We start from the raw sequence: 12261 nt of genomic DNA, 5'->3' as shown, positions 1-12261 counted from the left end.
GTAAACCTGATGTGCTGAGCCCCTACCCCCATGAACACACTCTATATCTCTTTCAAATGGGGAGATGACTTTGATCTCACGGTCTGGGGAACCAGGGTTAGTAGTCACCTCCTGCCCTGTTCCAAGCTACAGGACAGACAGGACAACAGTGTGATTTCCGGCATTCCTGGGCTGACATGAGGTTCTGATAAAAGCTGAGGTCTTAGGGCACTGGCTTTAAAAAATATCGTCACCAGTCTGGAGTAAATGACAACGTGATTCCTTAGAAATAATACTGCATCTCCCTGTTTCTATTTATCCCTTCCAATCAGTCTTTTAAAAAATCAATTTTTCCCTTTGCTTGTACTTTTTAGGACTCCTACTCCATGGAAAAGAAATTGCTTCACTACGACACTGCTGCTCTTCCCATTCTCCTCTTGAGCCCTCACCAACCCTCCCTCTCCATCCTTACCCTGACCGCCCCTCCCCTCTGCCCAGCACCTAAGAGCAGGGATCACGCCGCAGGGTGACGAGCAGTGGTGCAGTCTCGCCTGGCCTTCTGTTACTAGGATGTGGCTTTGGAGAAGGCTGCTAGGATGCTTGCAGACACAACGTCAGGGGTCTGGGATGCGTCGATGGCAGAGCGGATCCCCCGTTTACTGTCGTACTCCACCAGCGGGGCAGTCTGGGTGTGATAGGTCTCCAGGCGGATTTTCAAGGCCTTCTCATTATCATCTGATTGGCGGACCAAGGGTTCCCCGGCGATATCGTCTTTCATGGGCTCCTTTGGGGGGTTGAACTCCTCGTGGTAGGCACGGCCACTCTCGGGGTGAATCAGTCTTCCTGTGATTCTCCGCATCAGCAGAGAGTCTGGGATGCTGGATTCAATCACAGAATCAGGCTTCTCTTTCCTCTCCTCCATGAGGTCATCAAGCATTTCTGCCTGCCTCACAGTCCGAGGGAAGCCATCTAGAAGAAAACCACTTTTGCATGGAGGCGTCTCCAAATTCTTCTCAATGAGCTCCACGACCATTTCATCGCTCACCAGTTTCCCAGCATCCGTAGTTGCCTTCAGCTTTTTTCCCAGCTCTGAGCCAGAAGCCACCATGGCCCTCAGCATGTCCCCAGTAGCCAAATAGCAGACACAGAAGTTTTCAGTCAACTTGGGTGCCTGGGTACCCTTGCTGGCTCTGGGCGGCCCCAGAAGCACGGCCCGGATGCCTTCAGGACACTTGAACACGTTTTTAAAGCTGCGTTTGTCACAGCGTTGTGATTATTAATTCAACGTAGGTTTCTTCCACTTTACAGAGAGCTCTTGTGAGAACAGATTTTCTCCTGTATCCTCAGTGCCCAGCACGGGCCCATTGGAACCTCAAAGCTCCTGCCGAAGTTCAGCGCTCAACTTTGGTGATACTGGCAGAGTGACAGGTAATGAGGTTAACTGAGGCAGAAGGCCAGTCTGATGGCCTTCTGTATCTTTTTAAAATGTTGACGGGGGTTAAATGTTTTTCACAGATGATAATGTTGTTGACACTTTTTCAGCTGCTTCTTTCCACTGGATAACTCTGTTTATAGTGAGTTAGCTCTTCAATAGCTTATTCTTTTTTGTGTTTTCCATTTAAAAACATGGCTACAGCCTCGTGTGCTGCAGCACACAGACATATGGTTCGTTGCTAGGCTAAACCCAGACATCTGTTGAAGGCCAGCCTAGGGCTGGTGTCCTAGGGCCATGCTTATCTGGGACAGGATGTCAGACAGATCATTTGTTCATAAGGAACAAAACCCCACTCCTACTAAAGTAAATAAAACAGATAGTGCAGGGAGATCTCCCAGACAGTGACCGGTACAGCTCTGGGGACACACTTGTTGAACGGATGGATCTCGTTTTTGGAGTTCGTTATTCACGTGCCACCCCTGCACGTGGCTGCTTCTTTCTGTCCCTCTTCCAGTGTGCCAATTCTGAATTCCTGGACAGAGGCTACGTCTGCATATTGGCTCATCTTGGTTTGAGAATCTATCCTGGACCCAAGAGTAGAGTCTCACAGGAGAGGAGCTACCCCTTCTAGAGGTCATGTTCAATAAAAATTAACCTGGAAGAAAAACTGGGAACTCCTCTCCTTGCAAGGGAAGCTCATTCAGAAGCCACAACTTTAGAAGTAAGTAAGCTGGGACCAAGAGGAAGTAGACTAAAGCTATCTAGGAGAACAAGGGCTTGGCGAAATCTAGGATATATCTAGAGGACAGTAACAGGTTGTATAACAGGAAACAGAAATGGTTTCCCTTTGCAAAGTGCTCTTCTGTTTACAGAGCGCAGTCCTGTACACTGGCTGTCCAGTGAGTTTCCCAAGCTCGGAACTGAGTCTAGTTCAAATATGTATTCCTTCATATTCCTTTGTACCTTCCGGTATAAAGCAGGTGTCTGGCAAATGTCAGGCAGATGAATACATTTGGTCCTTCTGGTAATCCTGTGAGGCAGATGTGACATAAAGTAGAACCACTTGGTGGTGAAGGAGGCAAAGGTTCACTGTAAATAAGTGATGTGCCCAGGATCACACACATGGCATACGATGAAAACAGAACTCAAGCCTTGGACTTCTGTCTCCTGGCCAAGTGGTCTTTCCACGATACCATAAAGAAACGTGAACTAGCCTTGAAGATCAGGGAGTGTGAGAGAGAACGTGATGGCGGATGGAGGGGTGGGTGCAATTGTGATGGGTATTGCCGTTTTGACAAGATGCCCTTTAACTTCATGTCACCCCTTATGTGGTACACTTAGAACGGGAATTGTAAACTTTTACTGTAAGTATCTTGTTGTCTTTTTTCTGGGGAGGGGTACCCTAAAATGTCTTAAAGTGAAGGTGGAAGCTTAGTTTCATTCAAACAAATCTGCCGCCCACCTTCCGCTGGGCTCCTTACAAAGACTCCTCTTTAACACTTAGTGCCAGAGGGCGACATCTGGTTGCATAGCTCTCCCGGGATTTCAAGGGCTTTGTTCAGAGCCAATTAAGCCCACCTGTTCCATCTCCCCCCGCAGGAGCTGGAACAGGCAAAAAGGGTTAATGTGCTTTTCTAAAGCAGTGTTCCTCCAGCACTTATCAAATGCTACGCTCATGTCTTCCCTGCCTCCCTCTATTAATGTTAACTAGGCAGGAAAGGCTTGATGTTGGCTGAAAGGACTCAGGATTCCATTTTCGAGGAGCTGACAAGTAGAGAAAATTCATATATTATACGGCTGGAAGCAATAGCTTTTTCTCTCATTTGTTATACTGGTTCTTATCCATAGCTTTTGTCATTTTTTATTCCTTTTTTTTTTTTTTTTTTTTTTACTGAAGCGTTCCTATGTTCCAGGGCAAAGGTAGGCAGCCCGAAGCACCTTTCCATCTTGCTTTGTCTGTGGTGTTTTTAACGAGCCACTCTTTTGGAGTAAGGACTGTGCACTGCTGGGTGTCCTGACCTCCTTTCCCTTCCACCCTCTTGAACGTTCATTCTCCCAACCTGGAGAGAGTTTGCTCTGTGGACAGATGCCTTTGATAGCACAGAACCCCCGCTGTGTGTGCACTGTGTTGTCTGCCACCCTGAGCATCCAAGTTTCCTGAAAACAATGTTGAGAATTCAGCTGTCGTGGTGTCCCCCTCTGAGCTGCTTTGTGACTTAGCCTGTCACAGAGAGGATTTGGGACGACGAGAGCTGCTGCTCCTAGGGTTTAGTGAGTTGTTCCTCTGGCAGAGAGGTTTAAATTGAAGTGGCGAAACTTCCTAAGACCCTCTTAAGAAAAATAGGGTGGTGGTTAATGTGAGGAGTCATGTGGACTACAAGTAGTACTGGCAGCAGAAAGCCGCCAAGATCAGAGGCTGCCACTAGGTACTTCCCCAGCGTCCCGGTCTGATTGGTTTTGTTGATTGCTGTTGCCTCCACAGCATCTCATGGGGGTGCCCACAGATGAAACACGCTTGTATCATGCGCCCATCTCTTCTCCAGTCAGTGGCTACCACGGGGCAAGGAAGAGTCCAGCATTGCCTCTGTTCAGGGAGCTGAGGACAGGGCAGTCCTAGCTAGAAGATGACGATAAGCATGGAGGACGCCCTGATTGTCATGATCAGAATAGGCAGCCCATGACTCATGCAGAGTGCCAGTGAGGAGAGGGGCGGGGCTGAAAAAGAAGGTGGCTTTGTTTGCTGGTGGAAGCCATATAAGACCTGAGACTTGAGTGAACGCAGCTGGCCCATAATTTAATTCTTTCTGCTGCCACAAAATAGCTATGGAATGCCCCCCTCTCTTTCACGTGTCCGTTGTGAGTATTTTTGGTAACTCCTGTCCCCTTCAAGCCTGACCTTTCTGATCATTTAAACTAGATCTCATGTGAGTAATAATTATAGTGCATATCTGTTTTTACTTGTCCAGCTTTTCTTCCCTCGTGTTTTGAGAGCACTTCCCAGTTTTCCATTGGGGAATCACCCCCCACTTTCAGTCCATGTGTTGAAGTGGAGCTGGTCCCATTCCCGTTTCCAACTGGGCAGTCCCATCCTCTTGGATTTGGTGATTGTTTCAAAACTGACCACATGGCCCAAGCTTGACCATTAAGAAACTGCTTTGCTACTTTTGCCTTCCCTACATTTAGGGAAAGAGAGTCTCTCTCTTTCTGAAATTTCAGACTCTCAGGCCCATAAAAATGTAGAACTGCTGGGGTCATTTTTGCCACCATTTGAGCCCAATAGAAGAGAGGCATCAAGAGCTAGAAACATTGTCCTGATGAGATCATTGAGCCCCTGGATTTAGCCAAGCCTAAAGAAAAATGAGACTCTGGACATCTTAATGATGAGCACATCTCCACCTTGCTACCCCACCTTGCAAATTTTTGTGGCTGAAGTCAGTTTCAATGAGTTTCTGCTGTTCGTGGCAGTAAGTCCTGATGGATACAACAATGTTACAAGGGGAAGGAGATTGGGGGACAGAAGGGAGAGGTTTGTCCTCTGCTCAATCCCAGGGTTACTTTTCAGGGGGTGGGAGGGTCTGTCTGATTCCACAGGCCCGCTGGAAATCTCAGTCCTGGAGAATGAGTTCTAAGATTAGCATCTGGGAAGCAAGGGCTCAGGAAACTCATCTCCCTGCCAGGGTCGGGGGTTAAGTCAAAGGTGCTGGGATTGGCTTCTCAGTATGGTCTCCTAGAGAAGAGTCCCCTCTTAAAATGCACCTCTTTGGTATCTCTGTATTTAGGCTCTGAGAGCCCTGGCCCCACTGTCTCATACTGGATTGTCCCCTGCCTTGAGACTGATGTGATGAGGTGACCGTGGGCTGCCCTCCATGCAGGAGTGTCTCCTGTCCTCGGAGTGGACTGCAGGCGGTTAGTTTTAGGTGTGGGAGAAACACCACCTCTTCCCTCCTTTTCCTTGGAGATCTCAGTTTTCCCGGTCTTAGGAATGGTGAGATCGAGTTAGGGTGTGTTGGTCAAGGAGGATGAAGCCAAAGAGATTCCTAGGCTGGCTTGGCCTCCAGCTCGTGATTCTGTTGTCTGCTTCTGTCCTACTCCACTCCCCTGACTCTCCCTCATCAATATGCCACCAGCGCAGCTGCCTGTGTGCACAGGAGGTCACCAACATCTGGGCCAGGGCATTACTTCGCGATGCTCCCAAGCCCAGGAGATTTCTCCTCTCCCAGCTCTGTGCTGTTCTTTGTCTCCCAGGCCCCCGCAGAGACTTGGAGCCTCAAACCAACTTTCCTGGAAGCAGCTCCCTCCATGTCCGGCCCCACCTCTCCCTTGTAGGGCTGAAAGCCAGTCCCGGGGAGTGGGGACGGGTGGCACACCACTGCCCTAAAAGTCCCATCTTTCTCCTTCACGTATACCAGCTCACATTCACAAATAACTCATGTAAATAAACAGCCGAAGTCCAGCTCTCGGCTGGAATTAGGTAGCACCGCCTAGTACTCCATCTTTCCAGGGAAACGCTGACCACAAGAAGCCTAGATGCTCGAAGAAAGTACTTACTTTTTAGTTAGCAGAATCTACTTTGCAGATATCAAAAGTCCTTCATAAGAAAGTGGCTTATTGTTCAGTTGTTAGCAAAGGGGTCTGTTCTACACAGAGGCGAGTTTTCTTTTGCAGCTGTGAGCTAATTTCTCTCTCCGCTAAAACAATGATTCCCTCTCGCGCGCTCTCTCTCCTGCTTACAGACACTATTAACATCCCCCAGGAAGTGGTGTTTGCACAGTGCTCCTTGAGTAACGAATCCCCGGAGAACGAACCTTCTTTGCAGGATGTGGGGCTGTGCTAAAAAACCCTTCATAAATCACGCAGCCGGCTACCCACGCTGGCAGCCGCATGCCAGCATCCCTCAACACACAGCTCCTGTTTGGCACTGCCATGCTGAAGGTAAGGGGAACAGAAGTTGCTAGTCTGTAAAGTTGTTCCCTCTTCCCTGTTTCATTTCTGTGTCCTTCCATCTCCCCTAGGTGGGAAGGGTCCTTACCCTCCTTCCTCCTTCCTGCTTCCTCTTCGCTCTTCCCTTCCCCTGCTCTGATCCTTTGGTCCACGACCCACCCCAACCAGCTCCCCATCCCACATCTTACAAACAGTGAAAAATGGAACCAGTTTACACTGAAGATTTAATCAAATCAAATATTTGCGTTTTAAGCTGTATGGTAGAAAAATAGGATTCTCTTACTCCTGTTAAAGGAATTCCCAGGCACCAGGTAGATTTCAGCAAGCAGGTAGAAAGATGTGGAAGGAACGAGTCCCTTGAATAAGCACAAGGTCTAGTCAACTGGCTATGAATCCAGGTAACAAAATTTTAGAAAATATACCGTGATTGTGTCCCCTGAATTACTGAGTTTATCGTTGACAGGAAATGCAACCGCTGTTCTGACGAGGTGGTGATAAGCACTAGATCCTGTTCTTAGAAGTTTCCACACCTGATGATTGGAAGAATGTTCCATGGAACTGCATTCTGGCTCTCTACATTTCAGAATGCACTTCTCCCCCCTTACCCGCATATGTCTGGTGTTGGGTGACAGAGGACACGTTGACGTGGCTCTAGCACCTCTTGCCCTGCACCTTTATAAGCCAGCATGGTGTGTAGGTGTATTCCTGGAGGACATTTCCTACAGCAGGACTGTAAGCGATACTGGTATAACTGTACATGGAAGAGACCTTGAACTTCATAACTATAATCCACCAAACCCAATCGAAATGGATCCCCAGTTCAACACCCCCTTAGCTGGATCCCCAAGATGCTCATGACCTCTTAATAGCACATGTCGTGAGGATCAGTAAGAAAGAGGGGAAATCAGGTTAGAAAGAGACAGTGTCTTAAAGCACTTGTTAACCCACTCTGGCTACGGTATCTTACTTCTGGAAATTTTACAAACACATATGACCCAGTAAACAAATTTCAAGAGCCCCTCACAGGATCTTAGAAGGGCCTTTGCAAGGGAGGAACACTGAAGTCTAATTTCTGTCAGCTTCACAGCCAATCTGCCTCTGCTTATGAATTGCGGGACGTGGGTAAACCACCAGCCTCTCCTTTGCCACCCACTTCTTTCTTGACGTGGAAGGCCCTGCACGAACATGAGTCTGACAGCCCCTTCCTCCAGACTGCCCACTTGGACCTGAACTTTCTCCACTGCCATCAGCCTTCTCAGCCCGAGCTCCATCTCCCCTGACCTCAACTCAACAGTTTCCTTTCCTCTAAGAATACCAGGTACGAGTTTTATTGTCCTGTTTGTTTTTATTTTGGGGGGTCATCAGTGATTTTTTTTTTACACCACAAACACCGTTTTATTTCTGCCTATGTTCTAGTCTATATTCTGCCTACATTAATTCTGCTTCTAGGTTGGAGCTTTTAACAAAGAGCTTCCCCAGAATGCATCCTCTCTGTTTCACAGCTGCATTACTCTGCTGGGATTTGGCAGAGCTCCTGGGCTCTGATGCTAGGGACCTCCGCTTTGCTGTTATGTCTTAGGGTGGTTATTTGGTTTTGCTTTACTCTGTCTCTGACTGGATGATTGATGCAGTGAACTCGTCAGGATTCTTTCAGCTGCAAGGGATGGACATCCCAACTCAACGGAGCTTAAGCAAAATGCAGGGGAATATTTGGGGCTCACGTAGCTGGTTTGTCCAAGGTTAGTTCTGACTAACAGTTGGATCCAAGGGCATGTGCAGCGTGGTCTTCTGTCTCTTTACCTTGTCATCTTTTGTTTCTACTTCTCTCTCTGTGTTGGCCTTATTCTCTTCTACTGTAGATGGGCAGTGAGGTACCTGGCCGCTAGCAGCTCCAGGCTTAACATTATCACAGCTTATGATGTAAGAGGAAAGACATAGCCTATCTTTCTTGGTATGTACTGTTCAATCCCATGGAAGGACTCTGATTGGCTCTGCCTTGGTCACATGCGCTTCTCTTGGATTAATCACTATAGACAGGACATGGGGAACCAGGACTGGCCAGGCCAGGGTCACTTGCCCACTCCTGCCTTGGGATTTGGACACAGCAATTGGCACCTGCTCTTCAAATCTCATCACTGGAGTGGGGAGAGTCCCTCAAATGAACAGAGAGGCATCCTAAATAAATTGAGCACGTATTCCCTAAACATAGGTAAAGCTGAATATTCTGGACAAATGGAAATGGTTTTCATTAATATTTACATAACATCTTCCTTGCTTCCCTAAAGTTGCAATTTTATTCCTTCAGTATGAAAGCCATTTAAAATTAGCCTGCCATACAGCATCTCTGATATTCTATTATTCTCCTATATTGCAACTAGGTCTGTGTTGTAGGTCAGTTTTCCAGGAAATAGATTCTGAGATTTACGTGCCAAGTGGAGAGTGAAGGAAGAAGGATTGGGCAAAAGAGAATTGAGTTGCAGCGTAGTTGAAACAGAGGCTTCAGGTGATCTTATGGGAGTTTTGGAACTCGGATGGCCCTTCAGAGTTGTTCTAGGTGAGGTAAGAGAGGTCTGGACTTCGTATCCTCCTCTGAGCAGCCACTGATGGAGCCTGCACCCAGGAGCAGCTCTGTGGCTGAAGACAGATCCTGGAGAGGACTCAGCTGCAAGCCATCAGTATCCAACTCTCCCAGCAGCTGGCAAAGTGAGCTGCTAGTGCTGAAGGCGAATGTGAGTAGCGCCCTACTGCATCCACTTCAGTGGATTTCCAAAGAGTGGAAAAAAGACTCACAAAATTCTAATACTTAAATATTAAGGGCCAAGTGAGATGCCGATATATCCTTATACGTGTTATCGCTCAGTATTTTTCTTTATAATTACAGAATTTGACTCATTCACTTTAGACTTATTTTAAACTGTTCTTTGCAACATGTGGGATTTTTTTTTTAAACATCTTTATTGGAGTATAATTACATTGTTGTGTTAGTTGCTGTAAAACAAAGTGAATCAGCCATACGTGTACATATATCCCCATATCCCCTCCCTCTTGTGTCTCCATCCCACCCTCCATGTCCCACCCCTCTAGGTGGTCCGAGCTGATCTCCCTGTGCTATGTGGCTGCTTCCCACTAGCTATCTATTTTACATTTGGTAGTCTATATATGTCCATGCCACTCTCTCACTTCGTCTCAGCTTACCCTTCCCCCTCCAGCCCCGTGTCCTCAAGTCCACTCTCTATATCTGCATCTTTATTACTGTCCTGCCCCTAGGTCTTTCAGAACCTTTTTTTTTTTGTTTTTTTGAGATTCCATATACATGTGTTAGCATACGGTATTCGTTTTTCTCTTTCTGACTTACTTTACTCTCTATGAGAGACTCTAGGTCCATCTACCTCACTACAAATAACTCAATTTCCTTTCTCTTTATGGCTGAGTAATATTCCATTGTATATATGTGCCCCATCTTATTTATCCATTCATCTGTCTATGGACACTTAGGTTGCTTCCATGTCCTGGCTATTCTAAATAGTACTGCAATGAACATTTTGGTACGTGATTCTTTTTGAATTATGGTTTTCTCAGGGTATATGCCCAGTAGTGGGATTGCTGGGTCATATGGTAATTCTATTTTTAGTTTTCTAAGGAACCTCCATACTGTTCTCCATAGTGGCTGTATCAATTTACATTCCTAACAACAGTGCAAGAGGGTTCCCTTTTCTCCACACCCTCTCCAGCATTTATTGTTCGTAGATTTTTTGATAATAGCCATTCTGACTGGTGTGAGGTGATACCTCATTGTAGTTTTGATTTGCATTTCTCTAATGATTAGGGATGTTGAGCATCTTTTCATGTGTTTGTTGGCAATTTGTATATCTTCTTTGGAGAAATGTCTATTTAGGTCTTCTGCCCATTTTTGGATTGGGTTGTTTGTTTTTTTGATATTGAGCTGCATGAGCTACTTATATATTTTGGAGATTAATCCTTTGTCAGTTGCTTCATTTGCAAATATTTTCTCCCATTCTGAGGGTGGTCTTTTCATCTTGTTTATGGTTTCCTTTGCTATGCAGAAGCTTTTAAGTTTCATTAGGTCCCATGTGTTTATTTTTGTTTTTATGTCCATTTCTCTAGGAGGTGGGTCAAAAAGGATCCTGCTGTGATTTATGTCATAGAGTGTTCTGCCTATGTTTTCATCTAAGAGTTTTATAGTGTCTGCCCTTATATTTAGGTCTTTAATCCATTTTGAGGTTTTTTTTGTGTATGGTGTTAGGGAGTGTTCTAATTTCATCTTTTACATGTAGCTGTCCAGTTTTCCCAGCACCACTTATTGAGAGGCTGTCTTTTCTCCATTGTATATTCTTGCCTCCTTTATCAAAGATAAGGCGTGCATTTATCTCTGGGCTTTCTATCCTGTTCCATTGATCTATATTTCTGTTTTTGAGCCAGTACCATACTGTCTTGACTACTGTAGCTTTGTAGTGTAGTCTAAAGTCAGGGGGCCTGATTCCTCCAGTTCCGTTTTTCTTTCTCAAGATTGCTTTGGCTATTCAGGGTCATTTGTTTTTCCATACAAATTGTGAAATTTTTTGTTCTAGTTCTGTGAAAAATGCCATTGGTAGTTTTGACAGGGATTGCACTGAACCTGTAGATTGCTTTGGGTAGTAGAGTCATTTTCACAATGTTGATTCTTCCAATCCAAGAACATGGTATATCTCTCCATCTGTTGGTGTCATCTTTAATTTCTTTCATCAGTGTCTTATAGTTTTCTGCGTACAAGTCTTTGGTCTCCTTAGGTAGGTTTATTCCTAGGTGTTTTATTCTTTTTGTTGCAACGGTAAATGGGAATGTTTCCTTAATTTCTCTTTCAGATTTTTCACCATTAGTGTAGAGGAATGCAAGAGATTTCTGTGCATTAATTTTGTATCCTGCTACTTTACCAAATTCATTGATTAGCTCTAGTTGTTTTCTGGTAGCATCTTTAGGATTCTCTATGTATAGTATCATTTCATCTGCAAACAGTGACAGCTTTACTTCTCCTTTTCTGATTTGGATTCCTTTTATTTCTTTTTCTTCTCTGATTGCTGTGGCAAAAACTTCCAAAACTATGTTGAATAATAGTGGTGAGATTGGGCAACCTTGTCTTCTTCCTGATCTTATTGGAAATGATTTCAGTTTTTCACCAATTAGAACAATGTTTGCTGTGGGTTTGTCATATATGGCCTTTAATATGTTGAGGTAAGTTCCCTCTATGCCTACTATCTGGAGAGATTTTATCATAAATGGTGTTCAATTTTGTTGAAAGCTTTTTCTGCATCTTTTGAGATGATCATATGGTCTTTCTCCTTCAATTTGTTAATATGGTGTATCACATTGATTGATTTGCGTATATTGAAGAATCCTTGCATTCCTGGGATAAACCCTACTTGATCATGGTGTATGATCCTTTTAATGTGCTGCTGGAGTCTGTTTGCTAGTATTTTGTTGAGGATTTTTGCATCTATGTTTATCAGTGATATTAGCCTGTAGTTTTCTTTTTTTGTAACATCTTTGGTTTTTGTATCAGGGTGATGGTGGCCTCGTACAATGAGTTTGGGAGTATTCCTCCCTCTGCTATATTTTGGAAGAGTTTGAGAAGGATAGGTGTTAGCTCTTCTCTAAATGTTTGAAAGAATTCTCCTGTGAAGCCATCTGGTCCTGGGCTTTTGTTTGTTAGAAGATTTTTAATCACAGTTTCAATTTCAGTGCTTGTGATTGGTCTGTTTATATTTCCTGTTTCTTCCTGGTTCAGTTTCAGAAGGTTGTGCTTTTCTAAGAAATTGTCCATTTCTTCCAGGTTGTCCATTTTATTGGCATAGAGTTGCTTGTAGTAATCTCTCATGATCTTTTGTATTTCAGCAGTGTCAGTTGTTACT

General features: G+C 45.0%; 1 pseudogene across 1 annotated transcript; it reads right to left on the bottom strand.

Moving 5' to 3' along the window:
- Positions 1 to 376: 376 nt before the first annotated feature.
- On the bottom strand, positions 377 to 1378 carry LOC113629075 (adenylate kinase 2, mitochondrial pseudogene; annotated as a pseudogene). Its single transcript, XR_003436372.1, has one exon. The product of XR_003436372.1 is annotated as an adenylate kinase 2, mitochondrial pseudogene (transcript).
- Positions 1379 to 12261: the final 10883 nt, after the last annotated feature.

The sequence above is a fragment of the Aethalodelphis obliquidens genome, unplaced genomic scaffold, assembly GCF_003676395.1.
Source record: "Aethalodelphis obliquidens isolate GAN/ISIS:26980383/991018 unplaced genomic scaffold, ASM367639v1 scaffold26, whole genome shotgun sequence".
In the NCBI taxonomy this organism is placed as follows: Eukaryota; Metazoa; Chordata; class Mammalia; order Artiodactyla; family Delphinidae; genus Aethalodelphis; species Aethalodelphis obliquidens.
Note: the sequence above shows the minus strand (reverse complement) of the source record. Positions and strands in the feature narration are given on the sequence as shown.